General features: G+C 42.1%; 1 protein-coding gene across 3 annotated transcripts in view; it reads left to right on the top strand.

Annotated features, from left to right (window-relative positions):
* The window catches only part of Mef2 (myocyte enhancer factor 2), a 70,996-nt gene that overhangs the window by 26,468 nt on the left and 28,281 nt on the right, over positions 1 to 16,247 (top strand). The gene's annotated exons all lie outside the window — the stretch shown is intronic.

Raw genomic sequence — 16,247 nt, forward strand, 5'->3', positions numbered from 1 at the left:
TTTGTGTAGCAGTAGATTTACAGGTAGATCTTATAAATTATGTGTATAAATTTTTCAGTTGTTTACAATGATCTCACTCGTTTTCACTGTCGCAAATTCAACCCGTCCGCAAGATTCACTAATGTAATACTTTACGCCACACAAGTGGATCTTACAAAGTCGCGTGCTCAATTACTCCACTCTTGTTCAATGTAGAACAACGCTTTATATTTTTTCAAGATATATTTTTCCTGTATCTGTAACATCGAAAGGTGGACTCACCGAGATTATACTGATTTCATTCAATCCTCGGTCTCTTTGAACTATGTCGAGGAACCGCCATAATGGCGTCGAGATGCCATCCTTATGCCTCCTCATGGTCGTTGTCGCGGCGCGTCTTCATGGTCGCCGCCATCGTCGCGGTCATCGTCGTCGTCTTCTTCTTCGTCTTCGTCGTCATGTTCGCGATCGTCTTGTTCGTCGGTTAGGTTAGCCATCGTCTTCGTCGCCGTTGCTCTCGTCGAGGTTTCGCGCCGTTGGTTGGGTGTCGTCGGAAGAGAGGTGGGCCGTTCTTGCGCGCACACACCCGATCACTCATGCACACGCACATACATACACACTCACAATCTCTCCATCTCTTCTTCTCGCCGCGTCCCTCCACCCCACGGGGGAAAAGGGGCGCTACTATATCGGTGGTATTTTGGTTTTGGCTCGGCTCGGCCCGCGGCAGTTCTGGGAGTGGAGTTCTAAAAACAGCAGAGGTAAGTCCTGCCTGCTGCTGCTGAGCAGCTGCCCGCTTGCTTCTTCTTCATCATCATCATCATCATCATCGCCGTCGGCGCGTCGCGGCATCGCGATTTCGCGGTTCTCCGTTCGCGTTCTCCGCTCTCGCGGTACCATCGTCGTCGTCGTCGTCGTCGTCGTTCCTCGCGTACCGGGTCGCCGACGTTGTCCACCTCATCATCAGCAGTACTCTGTGGTTCTCATAGTTTCCAGACGCTAGCTTTCGGTTACCTTCAGCGTGCGCGAATTCGCCATCTTCGCGGTTGCTCTCCCGAAGGTCACCTCCCTCTTTCGCCCTTCTTCATTTTTCTCTCTTTCCGTTTTCTTTGTTCCGAGAAGAAACCGCGACACCGAGATCGAAAACCGAGCCCGCGGCACTTTTGCGACTACCCGCGGCGATCGCCTCGCCGCGTCTCTTATAATACACACCCGCTCTCTCGCTTCCGATGGCGGTTTACTAATTCAGCTTACTACCCAGAACCCACCCGGTCAACCTTCTTTTAGGCACCACCCTGCCTGCGGCACGGGCGCACCTCTTCTTGCCCTGCGCGCATCCCGGTATCCTCGGATTTATTTCTTCGCGCGCGAGAATTATTTTTGGTGTCTTTTCCCGCGGTTTGTTAATATACACCCGCCGGCTCGCTCGCTTCTCGATCCACCTCTCATCCGTACGTTCTCTCTCTCTCTCTCTCTCTCTCTCTCTCTCTCTCTCTCTCTCTCTCTCTCTCTCTCTCTCTCTCTCTCTCTCTCTCTCTCTCTCTCTCTCTCTCTCTCTCTCTCTCTCTCTCTCTTTTTCTCGTCCTCGTACACCCGTACCTATTACTCTCCCGTGAAGATTACTCTCTTTCCCTCGCGACGGTCCTCGCCGCTAAAACCGTAACGACACGTCGCGTCTCGCGATCGGTACACGGTTACTCGCGCTTTTAGTCGCTTTGCCGCGAGCACTGTGCGCGCTTTCATCCGTCCGATAGGATTTAGCAGGATCCGGCAGCTCTAACGATCCGTCGTAGTCGAATTCAGCGGTCTAGGATCGACGTCGATTCGACTTGGCTTCTTCATCTTCTTCATCTTCACCTTCGTCTTCTTCGTCTTCCCTTCATTCGTCACGACGAATCACGTTCGCAGCGGGTGTTGTTAGTCGCAACGGCTATAGGTTACTCGGACGTAACGGCTACTCAGTTTGTGATGTCATGAAGTCGTTGCTTCATCACGTAGTTCCGATGCAAGTTCTCGGAATCCGTGAAGTGAAACCTGCTCGTTGACGTGAGGTCTCACGTAGAGAGGGCTTTGCCGTCGTGGACAGATGTATGTGGGCTGCCTCGGCTGCCAGATCCAATCGCGATCTTTCACCCTTTACCGTAACGTGCTACGATAGTTAACACAGATCGAACTGGTCCCTCTATCCTCAAGGCGAAAATACATCGCGCTTGGAGTCGGAGCTTTTTCATGCGTGTCACTTTTAATGGCATCTCAGCTTTTATTTTCTCGATGTGTCTTCAAGTCTAATGTCACAGACGAGCAACTGTGGCAACGTTTATTGAAAATTTAATATAACCTACATTCGCGTAAAAATTTAAATTCTTCCAGCTAATTTCTTCCAAATCATTTCCCACAAATTGAGCGGAATAAAGTCGTTTAAAACAATCTCTGCCTTGTCGGGTTCGAGATATTTGATCACGGAAAAGAGTAAAAGCTGCAAAATTCCGCGGCTTTTACTCTTGCGAATTCCAATCGAATTTGCAAATTCATGAATCCTCCATATTCACTGCGAATATATGCACGTAGCTATCATCGTTTAATTTAATTTACTTCCAAGTAATTTCAACCGAAACAAAGCGCTGTTCGTAATAGGAATTCCTCGTATTACTAGCGTATGATCCTTAATTCAATTTCCAATTTCCATGGAAAATCGTGTGCGAGTTTAATCCAACATTTTCTGCTTTTACACGTTCATCGTAATTTTTTTATATATAGGATTATCGCGTGCGAATCAAGGAAGAGAAAAATCACAAAAATTAGACGTAACAAATAAATGTCGGGGAAAGTTAGGGATTCTGTAAAAAGTTTCTTATATATTTTTTACAGAACTATAGAGAATTATTTTTGCTGAAATTAGAAGATAAATGATTCTCTAATTAGCGATATTTGCTGATATTTTAATATTGTACGCGCGCGCAATTAACAGTCTTATGTTTAGATGGAAATGTAAATTGAATCTTTAAATTTTATTTATGGAACGACTGTGACATTATTCCATATTAAATTTGCGAACGTTTAAGCAAGGAAAATAATTTACATGATTCAATACATCTACATAATTCATCAAATTATTTTACCTGACGCGAATCGTATTTATTTTTTATTAGAAAAGTTAAGGATCTGCTCACATTTTTATTATTTTCGACAGCAGTTTGTTGTTTTTTTGCAATTGGCCGCAATTATTATAGCAATTAGTGCTGATGTGATTACTCCAAAAATAAGATGAAAATTTCTCCGACTTCTTGATTATCCTCGTTAATTGTCCTTTCCTTTTCTCGACTGTTACAAATTGAATTACTAATTGTATCTTTGCGAGAGTGTTTACGAATTAATGATCGCATTCGCCATTTTTGTGACGATCTCGCTTTGTATCATCATGGATCAGCCGTGGATAGCATCGACGTAAATTCTTACGATACTCGCCGTTACCTTGACTAGATTCTAGCTTGATTCTCTCTCTCTCTCTCTCTCTCTCTCTCTCTCTCTCTCTCTCTCTCTCTCGCTATCTAATAATGCAGAAAAAAACGCGGTTAGTGGGCGTACAATTTATTTCTGGTTTGCTGTTTTTTTTTTAATTTTATAGCGTGCCATTACACACGCCGTGTATAGGCGCAATACCAAAGTATACTCTTCGCGCGTATTTTTTACGCTCCGATGCCCTCATCGTGTCTGTTACGTTCAGCGTAACGATCCACGTTTTGTCAACTATATATATATAATTGTTTATTATTATCCCTGGCATAAAACGAAATCTGGCGAGTCTCACGAGAGTCTCACAATACACTTCGCATACATAACAGTTTTCCGTTCTGTTATACGATGTTGCTTTACCGGATCTCTTCGATTCTTTTTTACATAGTAGCAATCATTTCTTGAATTATAGGAGGATTTTTATAACTTTGCGAAATCTCGCAAAATACAATATGCGATACTTGATACTCGATGTAATATGTGAAATCTCGTGTTCCTCTTATCTCCTTCGTTTTACTTGTAATCCATATGCTATCGACTCACACCGCTCGACTTTGCACAACAATGCGACGTATAAACGACTTACGCTAGTGTTCAGCTTTTTTGTATACCCGTTCGCCCGACTTATGTTAGACGATAACGACGGCCAGATGGTTCACGCCGAGAGCGACTTCTGCTACTCGAACAAAACGTGATTTTCGCCTTTCATCCGTCGTGGACGCACAGCGAGGAGCACTAACACGAAATGACGCGATTTAACTCATCTCCTTTGCGTAATCTTGCTGGTATAATGCTGCATGTTCGTGTAACACACCAAGCTTTCCGTCCGTGAGTTTTCATACTTAGCGAAGTAATGTCGAATTCATCACGTAGCACGAAGTAGCTTCGCGTTTATATGCGGAGAGCGTGCCGATGGAAAATCGAGCGGATGAACATCGCTAATTAGTTGCTTTTCAGAGAACCGCAGCTTTCACTTAAAGTTGCCGTAATGCTTTCGAGTCGCGAGCGGTATTACATTGTACGTAGAAGCGAAAGCTCAAGTTTCCATAAATGGATTCATAGAACTCGTAGATAACGGCGTATCGTTGCAATATGTCGATTCGATCCTTATATAACGTTACTATGTTCCTCGAACTCGATCATTTCGAGAGAGTTATTTAAATAAGAAGCACAAAAGAGAGGGAGAGAGACGTCCATTACGTTTCCCAATTACGAACGTTACAGGGAAAATGGACGGGATACATTTAATCTCCTTTTGACGCGTATAACTCGAATATCGTTATCGCGCGTGGAAAATTGAAGAGATATATTATTCCCTTTTAATGGTCTATGACGTTTTACGACTTACGACCAATCTCGCGTTGACCGTTGATTTTTCGCAATATTATCCGAAACGCGGAAGCGCATCCGCGACACGTCAACGATATTTCCGTGGCATTTTACATAACCCGGCGACTAAAATGCTAACGAACACAACGAGCCGCGGGTCAGGTCGACCCGGTCGGTCGGTCGGTCGGTCGGCGAAGTTCCGAACTGATATCACGCTTAATTGAATCTGACGCGTTTCATTGACATCGCGCGCGGCGGGCCGAGCAGCGCGCGGTTTAAATGCGCGCGGGTTGCGAGCGGAGCTTTCGAGCGCCGCGCAAAATGAAGAGTGATGACTCGAAAATCCGCGCGACTATTTACGGCTCGCACGAACTCGTAGATAGGTAGAGGCGCGATCGATAGCGCGCTCGGATTCCATGACAAACGTTTGATTTTTTTTTCCTTTCTTTTTTTTTTCGTTTCAGTGTGCAACGTTTCTTGTTTTTTCCTTTCCTTCTTTTTCCTTCTTTCCTCTTTTCCCCCGGTTGGCAGAGTACTCCTCGTTTATGGTGACTGATAGCTGTATCGTCGTAAATCATATTCAGCGGTCCTCGGCTTTCGCGATCGCGCACGGGGGCCGGTCCTCAGCCCGCCGCGAAAAGCCCCGCCCGGTCTCGCTCCTTTTCTCTTGACGTCGTGCCAAGTGCGCGTCGCGTCGCGTCGCGCCGCGCCGCGACGCGGCCGAATGGCCGACGGACGCGATGCTTTTGCACCGTCGAGACCCTGACGAGAGCTTTCGGTCCGAAACACGATTCGAAAGCCGCTTACGAAACGGATAGCTCTGAAGGATTGAGGGCGGAGATGGAACTTAGGTCCACATCTCAGATAGATCTATATTAGGATCTGAAAGATATTCGCGCGCGGGTGGGATCTCCGATATTTTCTTCCTAAAAGATTTATCGGTCCTTCACGGCGATATTTCAATCGATTTTTGCGTTTCAATTGCAAATTTCTGCATTCTTACGTTTGAAGTGAGATTCGCTTTGAAGTTTTCTACGTAAATCCGTATGTGTAATCGGCATATGATATGATTATCGCGAAGTCACAAATAAACTCGTTCCTGATGGAAAAATTATGAAATTAGCATCATAACTGATGTGGACTAAACTACCTCGTTGAGTTATATAAAAGCAATTTTTTATCGTCGTACATTTTTCTTTTTATTACGAAACGTATAGGCGTGTTTTGAAAATCTGTTCTTCGAATATCTTGTATGATATACCGATGATTTTCTGATTTAATTAATAATCCGATGGAATGGACTTCCATTTAATTAATACCCTCGTTAGCGAGAATTATTAATAGTGCGCGGTTGAAACATTTTAATAACTATGCAATGTAATGTTATTGCTTCGATGGTGCGTTGGAGGTTGGAGTTTTCATAATCCGTTCATTGAAATATCAAATAAGCATGTAGGCAGCATAATGACCAATCCGCTCGCTCATTAAATCGCGTTATCCTTTTAATACTCACGGTATAACTCACGCGTATATATATTTCTGCATTAGGTTTGCATCTATTTCTTTTCTTTTTATATATAACTTCGTATTCGATTATGTGAGTGATTATGACACGTTTTTATTATACGATTGAACGCGAAGTGGAAATATCACGTGAATAACGTTAAATTAAATCGCGTTTTTTTAGTATCCTCGCGGTATCACTCACGTGTCATATTTTTCTACGTTAGATTTATATCTATTTCTTTTCCACATAATTTCGATTATTTTAAATTTAAATAATTATGACGCGTTTTTATTACGACTAAACGCGAAAGAGAGATTCCACGTGGATCAAGGCGCATTAAATTAAATCGCGCTATCACTCACACGTCATATATTTCTACATTAAGTTTGCATCTATTTCTTTTTCCCCATATAACTGCGTGTTTGATTACTAAATGAACGTGACGCGTTTTTGTTACGATTGAATGCGAAGCAAATACCATGTGGATTAAAGCACGTTAAATTAAATTGTTTTATATCCTTTTAGTACTCGCAGCTTTTTATTACTCACGCCTCATGTATTTCTACGTTAAGTTATTTGCATCTATTCCTTTTTTTTTTTTTTTTTTTTTCATTTCATATAAACGTGTTTGATTACTTAAGTGAACATGACGCGTTTTTGTTGCGCGTTTTTGTTGTTTTGATTGAACGCAAAGTAGAAATGTCACATGAATTAAAACGTTGCTCGTTCGAAGGTCGAGCGAAGAAAGAGGCTGCAGACAAAACCCCAAGAGATTATGTTAATTATTCGTATAATTGTATTTTGAATTAAATTTCTTTACTGATTCATGTAAAACGCGAAGTTTTATCCCGCAACCGTTTTTATCTTTGTGTCGCTAAAATATATCAATTCCTATTCAGTTTAACGTTAACAGTTGACGCAGCGGCAGCTCGTACGCTCCATGCATAATGTCACATCATTTATAGTCGTTACCTCGTTCTGTCTCGCGATTTTTCTCGTTCCCCAGCTGGTTCGCGATATGACTTCATACCTGTCATACCTTTCACATCGAAATATCATTTGAGTTACTCAAATAAAGCCGAGAAAGAGTATATTATCCGTCAAAATGTACGAAAATAGCGTAATAAACTACATCGGTTTTGACTTTTATATAAAACTTTGAATTGAAATTACTTTAAATTAAAAAAAAAAGTTACGAAGAATTCGTCATTTATTTAAAATATTTTTCCCTTCAGATACTCCTCCCATGATTGAAATTTTCTGTTAGATTCTCCGATACGATTCTTGTACGACACAATAAAATTTACGAATATTTATATGATATGTATATTTAGTAGCGTCTGTCGTCTCTATTTTTGTCGCGGCACGATGGGATGGAAGCTAATCGAGAAAATCGATCACTCTTTGATTCGCACCAGTATCCACTGGGTGCTATCGCGTAAAACGCAATGAAGGGTTAAACGTAGGCAGACATACTGGCTTTAACGTGACACGTTCTCGCGTTACCGCGGCAATATGTGAACATCCCGCCTACGTATATACGTATATATCGTTTCGTTAAAACTCCCTTCGTTACCCTCGACAAACTCCTCTCAGCCTTCTGCCGTTGCTCCTCTCGCTAGGAGCAAGATGTCCCTTCGAGATGTCGGGACGAACGGCAGGCAGGGTGAGCGGATATCCGGTATGGCAACAGACGCCTGTCTTGAGTCGGAGTGTCGCGCGGAGAGTGAAAGAGAAGGAGAGAGAGAGAAAGAGAGATACGAGAGATCGTTCGTTAGTGTTGCTCGCTCGAACGGGTAATACGAGGTATGGTCGCCACCTGGTATTTTCGTTCGGGCACGAACGAGCCTTCGAAATCTACTTCTTCCACGGGAAGTCCAAGTTTCTTTGCTCCTCCGGAAAGGGAGCTTTGGGACAAACACCGCGCCTAGATCCAACCGCGGGCGCAAGCCTTTTCCGGCGAAGTCTTCGAGCATAATTTGACTCCGTGCGACTTTGTCAAACGGAATCTTCACTTTCGCTCACGGTACATGTATTTGACATTAAATCCTGAAAAATATATTAACTAAAACTGATCGCGTTCGTTTAGGTGCCCTCGATCGCAACGTCGACTCTAAATTGGGCAAAATGTTTTACCGCGCACGGATTTTCAGCGTATTACATGCACGCTAATATCCTTTTTTGTAAAAAAAAAAAAAAAAAAAAAAAAATTCCGAATGCGTGTACCGAGTCTTTTCGCGAATAATTTTCTTTTATACATATTGTGATGTATGTGACTTTGATATTTCAATTTTCGAGCCAAAGGCAAAGGTTTAAAGTCGATCAGATCTTTTCGGCGAATATTATCGGTCGCAGATTTAATAGAATCTATACGATACAATGTGATATATAACGTCATGATATATCATCCGCCACACCCACTCTTTTTCTTTTTCTTCCTCTCTTTCTCCCGGATTTAAATAATTATTTTAGCCCCGTACATTTCGCTCAGCTTGTAATCCCTTTTTCTCAAAATATCTTCTTGATAAATATTCCCTGGTTAACGATGACCCCATTTGTGCTGTTTAAAAATTACACTTTATTGAATTATCCGCGAGATCCATTTTCCATCAAAGCTATACACCTGAGAGAGTTTGGAAATATATTAGGAACCCGCGATATATTCGAATATGTAAGTCGGTGTTTGAAATCGGGATAGAAATAAGTCGGTGTTTGATGTCGAGCTGTATATATTTCCGTGGTTTCAATTTTCGCGTGTTATACATAGAAAAATGTGTCCTACACGCCAATCGTGGCTTTCACTGCTACAATTAAGCGCAATGATCATTTCCATTATATTTATAATATGGAAATCTGCATTCTCTCCCGAATTATATCGATTTCAATCCGTAGTTCTCTCCTATACATGAAAATACCGCGATAACGATCCGCGACTCGCTTTTCTTCTTAAAGCATATTATGTAATTGGTTATCGGAGAATTAACTTTAGGATTAATTTTAATCTTAGATCTAGGGCATATACAATTGGTATTGGAGCGTCTAGCATTGTGATATTGAGCCTTTTTTTAATATTCTCTTAATTGAATTTACTTCTTTCTAAGTACTTCACGCTATCTCTCGCTAATCGCAAATCTTTTTCATTTTTGAAGATAACTTTCGTGGAAACGTTAATTGACAAGAAATCTATCTGACAAATAACAAAATTTCTCATCTGGATAGATAGAAGGATCTTTCTGATGACAAGCGATTTACTCTATTTTATAAGCGTCTATATTATTCCGCGGCTTTTCGAGGAATTATATTATTAATTAATAATGAAAACGCGATTGAAGGTTTTCATTTAAAATGATATATTTGCAAAGTGAATAGACACCTGAAATTTTATTTTAGTTCTAGACTCATCAATATTCTACGAAATATTATGTATAATTAATCGCAAGTAAAAAATTTTAGTAGGTTAATAAAGCTTTGATCTGAAAATTCAAAAGTCTAAAAATATAAGATTTATATCTACGAGAGAATTAATTTTTATAGGATAATTATTGAACGGATACAATTTAGATTTCGAGGATTTGAGATTAATCATAATTGTCCATTCTTTTAAATTATATCAAGCTGTGGCAAGTTATTGGCAAGAGAATCTATTATATCAAGACAAAATAAATTATTACATCTCGGCGGTAACAAACACAATTGAGACGTATTTAAATATAAGGAATCTGTCAGGTATCTGTCTGTCTGAATATCTACGTGACGAATTATATCTCGCCGAATTATGTGCGCTACTAATTAATAACGTCACCCGCGGACTACCGGCAGGTACGTGTCGATCGATCCCGAAGTGGCGATCGTCGAAATATAAAGGATAATTGTTTTGCAGCTTTGAATTTTAAAAACCTCCGTTGTCCAACGTCTATTTTCGTTTCGCGAACTGTCTCGCTCCCCATCATTTTCGATCCGCTGCTATTTTCGATTCGGCGCTCGATCGACCAGGTCACACGGTTAAGCGCGGTTCATCCGATAATGAAGATGGACTTTCCTAGATTTTCCTGAAGAATTTAATATCATTGCTACCGTTGGTTGCCGCTGCCGTGAGTTTGACGACGAGAGGAAGAGAGGGATGGAGACAGAGAGACGAAGAGACGGAGATATATATATGTGTACATATACATATGTATATGTACGTATGTACATATATGTGTGCGAGAGAGAGAGAGAGAGAGGGGAGGGGGACTTGTGGTACAGAGTGGCGAAGAAGGGAATAGCGAGAGAGGGATGCGCGACTATAACATATCGCCCCGATATTGTTATCGATCCCGCCGGTCGGAAGGTATTTGTTACGTTCATTGTTTTTCCTTCGCACCGTCGAGCAAAAGGAGATCACGAGGGCCCGGCGTCCCTTTTACAGTGCTAAAAGGTATCCGCGCCCATCATCTCTACCTGTTTTCTACGCTTTCTCTTTTCTCATCCCTCGTCCCCTTTTTCTTTCCTCCTTTCCCTTTTTCTGAGTGTTCTCTTTCTCTGTGTCCCCCCCGGGAATTTCCTTCTCGCCTACATTCCCGGTCTTTTTTACATGACGATTTCAACACCGAAAAAAGACACGTTACAGTCGAAGCAGGAGAGAGAGAGAAAGAGAACGAAACGAGAGGCGTTTGTTAGCAACAAGTATTTTGTGGCTAAAAATTGACAAAAATTAGAAAATATAAATAACAAATAAATATCTCTTATGATAAATTTAATACCTTGGCAAGTCTCCGTGCTAAGTAGTTAATAATATTATGGTGTTAATAATATTATGAACAGAAGAGCGTTTTTTCTCCTTTTTTTTTGTCGCACAAATAAGACGCCGGTCGCAAATAGAAATGGGCTATGTTTAATGCATCAAATGCATGGTAAATTCAGTTCGCGGATAAATCTTTTTGTGCAAGGTTCGCGGTTTATTTTCGTAATTTATACTTTTACCCGCGCGACTCTCGATGCGCATCGAGGGCGGTCACAGCGGTATTAAATCGGTCTCGATTGCGGGGAATGATTTTAAACACGATTTGTTTTACATTTTGCGAATTTTTAAATAACGTTCAAAAATGAGGTAGACAGGTGACGACGCTCTATTTCTATCTTCCACGACATTTTCCATCGTGACCTCGGCGCAATGGATATATCAAGATAGTAATATTATACTAAAATAATGTAACGTTGACTTCGTAAGATCTCCGAGAAAGAGAGTTCGTCGATCGCGATCCATATCGGTCGACGGGGCTGGCGGAGCAGAAGGCGACGTTATTTTTCACGAATGGCTCCTCTCGAATGCACCTCATAACCGAGTTACTCGTCTATTATCCGTGCTTCGCCGTTAATTTGTCATTTCCAGCTGAATGGATAGGTATATTTTCTTCCACGAAAGTGTCACCGTGAGGAACGTGCAGCAGTCGATCCGTCCGGCGCGGCGCGTCGCATCGGTTCGCTTCATCTCGCACGACGGCCATGCATAGCTTATGCCGCTTAATTAAATATCCCTGTTCGCCCGAGCACCGCTTGTCTGACATTCTTTTTCGATATTTTACACGGCGTACCCGTACGAGCTGTATATATTCTCGACGATGTTCGGAGCAACGCTGTAAATTTTTGCGCTATCAAAATCCTTATATGTGAAAAATAAATGTTAAAATTCCAGATATAAGAATTTTCACACATTAGAAATGTATATTAGTGAATTGTAAAGAGAATCAGATGTTTTGACAGCTGCATATAATTATTCGAATGTAATTATCACGCGTATAATTATCCAAAAACACGGATTACTTGCAATTTTCAGCTATCATGATATTTCTGTATCAACATTTGGGAGAAAAAGAAAGATATAAACGGAATTAATGTAGTCGGAGAAACGAATTATCTCCGAGCAATTTCCTCGCCGTATTTCAGTCTCAATTAAATAATTTTAGGATAATTGATATTGTCTGAATCAAAACACGATAATATACATATATATAGATGGGAGTATTACTTAAAAATAGTCGATTTAAGTAATCCAATCCGACGTTAAATTTCGGTAGGGATTTTAGAGATATCTGATCGGTGATTGCGTGCGCGATTCTGATAAACAATCTTACGAGCCAGGTACCCAACCGTGTAAGTCTGCCCCTGTCTGCTCAACCCGTCGACCTCGTTGCCCACTACGCCAAACATCGTTGCGTATCCGAATGCATCTCCCGAGTGCGAACGATCATCGTCGACCGCGGACCCGTTTTAGGCTGATTAATTACTTATCCGTCTTCCGTTTCTCGTGTCTTCTCGCGCTCGCTCGGCGCGAGATCGATAGGCCAGGACATATTGAGCACTCGCCTGTGCTCTCTCTCTCTCTCTCTCTCTCTCTCTCTCTCTCTCTCTCTCTCTCTCTCTTCTTTCTCTTTCGGTTTCTCTCTCACACTCTCTCTCTTTCTCGACGGGTTAGGTTGTCCAACCTCTGTAGGGGTACAGCTACATTGCAGCTCATGCATAATACATTACGATCCGACCTGGAGTAGATTTATATTTACCCCCGTACCGGCGATAATTCGTTAAATATCGACAGGCACCGCGCGGCTCCCGCGCGAGCTTTTTACGTCGACGAATATCCGAAACGAATATTCCCTCCGTCTCGTGTAGATCCTCCGTCTTATTGTACGATCCAGGCCAGTGCAACAGTTGTGCACGAGTTGTCAGGGGCTTAAACCAGGCATCCCGAACGGATGCCAGTCCGCGATCGACTCGAATAATTCTCGCAGCACGGCCGTGTGTCATGATCTCTGAAAATCTTATAAATAATCCTTTCTATACGACTGGTGTCATTTGTTAAATGACAAGCGTTACTTGTATATACGTTACTTGTATACGTTACTAGTTTGCGTTTGTCGACAAAAAATTACTTGTGCTATTTTATTGATATTCCAGATTTTCACGAGGTCGGATTTATAAATTTATATATAGTTACGGAGAGGTCCGCGTGTTCTGTTATATCAATAGTCTAACATTCTACTATTCCATTAGTCTGTATTCTACGATTTTCGTATTTTACTATATTGATTTCGCCCTGGTTTTATTCTATGAAAAAAAAAGGCGATCTGCCGACTCGCAACTCCGGTTGTCCGCGAGCGCAATTCCGAAATTTTTAATGACGTGTCGTAAAATCCGGCTGAAATGTGCGCGCGGCTATTTTCGCGGCGATTTGTCAGGACAGATTTCAAATGTCGTGACTATCGGCCGTCTACGCTCCTCGACGGATGGACCGCGAGTGTCGGCGATTCCGACTGACGTGTTAACCGCGACACTCGATATCGCCTTAGCAAATCGACGTCAATTTCGGATGTGATTTCCGGTGGAAATCGGGACATCGAATTTTGAATGTCGATCGCGCGGTTTCGAAAACTGTCAACGTACTATTCTAAATCGCCTGTTCTTTCTCCTCTCATCAGAGGACCGACAAATGATCATTTTCCGCCGATGCAGATATTTTTATCTGTTCCTTTAGGGTTTCTCGCAAGCTCTGTGGTACTGAATATCACCGTTGATGTTCGCTCGTCTTTCAGACTAGTTTTATGAATTGTTTAGTCTCTAGATTCATTATGTCTCTCTTAGCTCTTTTAAACGTTTATTATCTTATTGCCTTCTTTCTCGTTAGATCTCATCTTTACTCTTAACGTCTAAGGTTGTTAATGTTGTTATTCTCATATCCTTCTTTCAGCATCTTATTCTGCGTCTTTTGCTGATGCAATTATAATTATACTATGTATAATTATAATTACTAAAGGGTACCCCTCTTTTAATCCTATTTATACATAAATAAATAAACATTCTACGGATTATTATTGATTGCAATTATGACATTTTCTACAGGAGATACTTTGATGAGATTAACATATCGCAGCCTTTCGATATTAGATTCTTGCCAATTTAACTAATCCACGAACTAGAATTTCATTTAAATAAATGACTGACTTTTCGTTCATCTATTTCGATGAATATCTCAGATGCTATACGCGTTAACGTATCGCGAGCTTGAATACAAATGTCGAAACATTCGGATTATGCTGAAAGTCCCAGAGTCTGAGCGAGCGATCTTGTCGCGAATCAGTGTCTTGTACCCCTATTCTGTATAGTTCTTAATGACAATGTTGTTAAGACAGCTTTTTTATCATATATATTGTACCTGCGCAACGACAATACAATGATAACAATAGGGTCATTAAGAGATCAGTCTGGTCCTGTCCAGCCTCCCGTTTCGGTCGGATACTATCACGAAACCCAGAAAAGGGGGGGGGAGGGACGAGGCACCTGTCTCGCACAATGTTACGCGGAAATTGAGCGGAAGCGCGGATAACGCCTTAAATATAGAATCGTGCACTTGCATACCGCGGTGCATGACTCGGGCAGTCGCCGCGCGTTCGCGTACGGCCAGTCTATAACACAATTGTTATTTTCGTCGACTCCGAGGCGCGCATACACACTTTGTAATGCGCCGAGCTCCGTATAAAACGCAGGTCGATTCTTGAACCGTACACCGCCGCGGTATTTCTGGCCGGCGAAATATTAATAAAGTGTAAGGATGCTACCGCGGTTTGCGTAAACACGCCGGTCGAATCGCGCGGCATCGACTGACGCCAATGCGACGTTTAAGCGCCGTTTCGCCCCGCTATTTTTTCCTATATTCATTTCTCTTTCCCTCGCGTACGAGACACGGCACGGACGGGACCCACGCGGCGCGGCGTCTCCTCTTCCTATCGGCGTGCACGACCGCGACGTAACGGCTCGTAATCGCCACTCGTTGTTAACGCCGTTTCGTAATTGCCTCTCTTTCGCTAAGTATTTTTCTTGCGGTATCGGGGCTCTCCCGCACTTTGCCTCGCGCGCCGATCGAGGAAAACGCTCACGCCGTGAGATGACTTAATCATCCTTTAACACGTGCGTCGCGAGATTGCATTCGAAACGATAACCAGGAATCGCGCGCGCGCGCGCGCGCGCACGCGGATCGTTTATTGCGTATCGATTTTCTCTGGGCAATCCTCGCGCGATCGTAGATTTGAGAGATCGTTACGCTGGGGCAATTTCTATAACTGCATTCATGCAAAACTATAACTATAACTGCATTCATGCCTTTCATCGTCTACCAAACTTTATTATGAATCTCTAATATCTCTATGGTTATTAAGCAGGAATTTGACCCTTAAAAATGGGCAGCTTTGCATATATGCAAAGCGACTTTTCGATGCTCCGTGTACTCTCCCTTATGAAGTTTCGACTGCAAACGCGCGGCTCTATACATCTGTAAAGAGCCTTCTTTGGCCTTTCTTTCCCATCCAGAAGGGAAAATATTCAGAATGTTATGAAAAATTGCACATTTAAGGCAATGGAATAAATATATTTTAGTATCTACCCAACTATATAATTTTTACATAAATTTATCGCATCTTACATGAGCAAGTCTTTGCACTAATAAATATCTGAGGAGACAAATGTTTCTCTCTCCTTTATTATTCGTTTCTTAATTCTTTATATCACGTTAGCACTGCAATAGAAAAATTTACGCACGATTTATGAAGAATTAGACCGAATATACATTGATATTAAACTTTAATATGCATTTCTTTCCTCATAACTTTCATATTTTTTCTACTAATGCGCGTCATATAGATAGGAAAATACCATATAATCTTCGTCGAGAAAGGACGATTGACGAAACTACGGTCAGGCCGAGATTATCAACATAGTTCATTAAAAAGGGCGATAAAAGGAGGAAAACGAAAGCGCGCGCGCGCGCGCGATTTTCGGTTGTGCCGCTGTGGTTGAAAATTCGCAGCGGTCTCGCGCGGTGCTCCGTTCCTCCGTTCCTCCGAGCGAAATAATCGCGCCGCGCACGCGTCTCGCTGTCGCCGCACCGCCG

Source organism: Temnothorax nylanderi, unplaced genomic scaffold (assembly GCF_030848795.1).
Source record: "Temnothorax nylanderi isolate EJ_2023f unplaced genomic scaffold, tnyl_v1.0 TNYL_tig0013_pilon, whole genome shotgun sequence".
NCBI lineage: Eukaryota > Metazoa > Arthropoda > Insecta > Hymenoptera > Formicidae > Temnothorax > Temnothorax nylanderi.